Consider the following 4,566-nt stretch of genomic DNA (forward strand, 5'->3'; position numbering starts at 1 on the left):
AAGAATGCAATAATAGTCGTAATGTCATGCATTGTTTATTAAAAAATTGTGTTAAAGCAGAGTGATACAGATAGTGCGATAAGCAAAGAGTAGGATTATGTCCCTTCCAAGGGCAGGCTGAGGAATGATATGAAATCGAATATTTCGCTCGTTGCTGTAATCAACCTGGGAATTCCGTGGTATGACGTAGCTGTTTGCCTCCTTGGTTGCTGCATCATGTGTTCGGCAATAGTGCTGCCAGACAGTGTTTCCAGAGATTAAGGTCCTGAAAGAAAAAAGAAAAATAACCAAATGGGAAGCCCCTAGTGCGGTTTAGGCCGTGTTTTAGGGCGTTCCGTAGTTGTGCCCCCCTCCCCACCTATGCCCATGGTATTTTTAATGCGTAATTATGTACGCGCGGCACAAATATCGCCATTGGGCCGGGATTGGGGTGGCCGCCATATTGCTACGCAAGCTCAGATCGCGCCAGGCGGTCTATTTGCCGGTTGCCCCGAGCGCGCTTGAAGGTGTCTGGGCTTTGAAGCACCAAACTAGTTGATTGCCTTGAGAGGCTGCTTTGCGCTTCTGCTGCGAGGGCCACGGTGTGCTCCTCTGTTCGGAGAGAGCGCTCTGTGTTTCCATTGACTGTAATAACTCCGCGAGGTCCTGGCATCTTGAGCTTGAGGTATGCATAATGCGGTACCGCATTGAATCTAGCAAATGCGGTTCGCCCGAGCAGCGCGTGATAACCACTGCGGAACGGGACTATATCGAAGATTAACTCTTCGCTTCAGAAATTATCCGAGGATCCGAAGACCACTTCCAGTGTAACTGAGCCTATGCAATGGGCCTCTACACCTGGAATGACACCCTTAAAGGTCATTTTTGTGGGTTTGATCCTTGAGGGGTCTATACCCATTTTGTGCACCGTGTCCTGATAAAGCAGGTTCAGGCTGCTGCCGCGGTCCATAAGGACTCGAGTGAGGTGAAATCCGTCGATGATTGGGTCTAGGACCAGTGCGGCGAATCCGCCATGATGGATACTAGTGGGGTGGTCCCTGTGATCGAAGGTGATCGGACAGGAGGACCAAGGGTTGAACTTTGGGGCGACTGGCTCCAACGCATATACGTCCCTGAGTGCACGCTTTCGCTCCCTCTTGGGGATGTGGGTTGCGTATATCATGTTCACCATCCGCACTTGCGGGGGAAACCTCTTCTGTTGTAACACCCTCGATGCGACTATATCTCCCACGTGTCGAGGCACGACTTAGAGGCATAATCGCATTGAAGGCATATGTCGCAAGTTAGGCAATCTTCACAACATCCCATGTAATATAATAATGAAAGGGGAGATAACATAGTTGGCTTACACTCGCCACATCAATCAAGTACATAAATAACATTACATCATCCAAACACTCATGGCCCGACTATGGAGCCAAAAAAAAAGAGAACCCAACATGCGACAACGGTCCCGTTCACCCCCAACTGGGCACCACTACTGATCATCGGGAAAGGAAACATAGTAACGTTGAGAGTCTTCGTCGAACTCCCACTTGAGCTCAAACGCGTCTGCTGGAGCGGAATCATCAGGCCCTGCATCTGGTGTAATAGTAATCTGTGAGCCACAGGGACTCAACAATCTCGCACCCTTGCGATCAAGACTATTTATGCTTATAGGTAAGGCAAGGTAAATATATGTGGAGCTACGTCAAGCGACTAGCATATATGGTGGCTAACTTATTCGCAAAAGAGAGCGAGAAGAGGAGGCAAAGCGCGAGCGAGAAACTAGAGAACCACCTGCGCAAACATTACTCCAACACCGTGTCCACTTCCCGGACTCCGCCGAGAAGAGGCCATCACGGTAACACACTCGGTTGATTCATTTTAATTAAGTTAAGGTTCAAGTTATCTACAACCGGACATTAACAAATTCCCATCTGCCCATAACCGCGGGCATGGCTTTCGAAAGTTCAATCCCTGCAGGGGAGTCCCAACTTAGCCCATGACAAGCTCTCACGGTCAACAAAGGAATAGACCTCCTCCCAAGACATTCCGATCAGACTCAGTATCTCGGTTCTTCAAGACACTCCGACAGGTTAAAAAAGGACCAGCAACACCGCCCGAATGTGCCGACAAATCCCGATAGGAGCTGCACATATCTCTTTCTCAGGGCACACTCAGATTGTCCTAGGTATGGGTAGGCCAGCCCAGAGTTGCCCCTGGTGGCCACCGGTAGCTGACAGGTGGAGCAACACTCAGAGGAGCACTGGCCCGGGGGGGTTAAAATAATGATGACCCTTGAGTCTGCAGAACCCAAGGGAAAGAAAAGACTAGGTGACAAATGGTAAAACCAAGGTTGGGCATTGCTGGAAAAGCTTTAATCAAGGCAAACTATCAAGGGGTCCCCATTATAACCCAACCGCGTAAGGAACGCAAAATCCGGGAACATAACACCGATATGACGGAAACTAGGGCGGCAAGAGTGGAACAAAACACTAGGCGAGAGGCCGAGCCTTCCACCCTTTACCAAGTATATAGATGCATTGATATAACAAGGTAATATAATGATATCCCAACAAGTAAATAAATGTTCCAACAAGGAACGGCCTTCAATCTTCACCTGCAACTAGCAACGCTATAAGAGGGGCTGAGCAAAGCGGTACCATAGCCAATCAACGGTTTGCTAGGACATGGTGGGTTAGAGATTTGACATGGCAATTTGGGAGGCTTGAAAGCAAGTGGTAGGCATCGTAGCAATGGCATAGCAAAAGAGCGAGCAAAACTAGCATAGCAAAGATAGTAGTGATTTCGAGGGTATGATCATCTTGCCTGCACAGTTGTCAGAGTTGACTGGATCCTCGAAAGCAAACTCAATGGGCTCCTTGTTAGCGAACTCGTCTCCCGGCTCTACCCAAACAAGAAAAACAAGCAATAAGGATACAATCAACCACGTGCAAACTCAAACAACGCAATGCAAAGATGGTATGCTATGCGGGATGCGATGCGGGATGCGGAATGCAAGATATGACAGGAAACACATGAACCTGGCCTCAACTTGGAATTCCAAGTGTGCCACTGGAAAGATGAGATGAAATCGCTTGAAAACGATATAAAGAACGCCGGAATCGGAGTTACGGTTTGGAAATGGCAAGCGATTCAAAAATGACACCGGTCTGCGATTTACAGCAAGTAGGCATCTAAATGCAACGAAATGAACATGCTATAGCAACCAAACATGACAACAAAATACATGGCAGGGATGCATACAAGATGCTTAACAAAAGTCTAGCACTGAGCTACGGTCAATTCGTCCATTAACAGGTTCAAACAAGCATGGCAAAAATGCATATGGCAAACAGATCTCAGACTTAGTGAAATCAACACTTGTCTGGAATTTCAGATCAGGTAGCCCTCTTCGGAGCAACAAAACTACGTGCTACAGGATCTGACCATGGCAAAGTAAAGCATGGCATGGAGCTACTCAAAGAGCTTAACAAAAGTCCCTTAGTGACCTTGAGCCAAAAGGGATCAGAAAATACAATTGCAAGCATGTGAACATAGCAAAAACATAATCAGTTTTCAGACTTAGTGAAAACTGACACATGCTGAAATATAACTCAAGTAGGCAAGTTTACGAGCTCGATGCACTCACTACGGAGCAAGTCATGGCAATACAAGCATACACCCATCAATAAGGCACAAAATGCAAGCTAGACATGGCAAGAAAAATAACATAGCATGCATGGATCAACTACAACATCACCGGCAAAATTGCAAACAAGTTGACAATCTGCCCAGATTCACGAAGTAGCAAAAGTAGAGCTCGATTGACTCAAGCTAGGGTGCTCCATAATTGCAAACAAAGCCATGGATGGATAGAGCACTACAATATTAACAAAACATCCTTACTGATCATCCTCAAAAGAGGCACGGATCACTAGAAAACAACAAGAACATATGACAACATGAGATAAACAGCTGCAGGACTTAGTGAAATGACTAAGTCCCTGAAAACGGAATTAGCAAGCGCACCACTTTGCAAGCTTGCACAAGTCACCACACACATCACAAAAATACATGGGTTGCACCTCTGGAAAGATGAAAAAACCCTTAACAAAACACATGTAGAGCATCAGGGCATATCATGCACACATTAATCATGGCAAAAATGACAAAAACCTAAACGGAGTAACAGATCTGACAATTAACTCAAGTAGCCCTCTTCTAACAGCATTTCGGGCATCAAGACGAACTCAAATGAAAATGATGCAATGGAATGAAATGATGTACTCTCTGAGGTGAACATTTTGATATGCTACATGCATGAATCGGAGCTACGGATGCAAAGTTACGAGGCCACGAACATGAGCACATGGATTAGGGTTAGGGCAAAAAGTCAACCGAGACGAAAATATCCCAGATCTGGATCTGGCCGGGCGCGTTCTTCGAGGATCGCCGGGGAACACTGTAGCTCGTCGGAGACGGTGGATCCGGCTGACGTGCTCGCCGGAGGAGGTGCTCGGGACCGCGGGGAGGCTCGCCGGAGACCGGGGCGGGCGCGGGGCGGCGCTCCGCGGCGAGGGC

Source organism: Triticum dicoccoides, chromosome 5A (assembly GCF_002162155.2).
Source record: "Triticum dicoccoides isolate Atlit2015 ecotype Zavitan chromosome 5A, WEW_v2.0, whole genome shotgun sequence".
NCBI lineage: Eukaryota > Viridiplantae > Streptophyta > Magnoliopsida > Poales > Poaceae > Triticum > Triticum dicoccoides.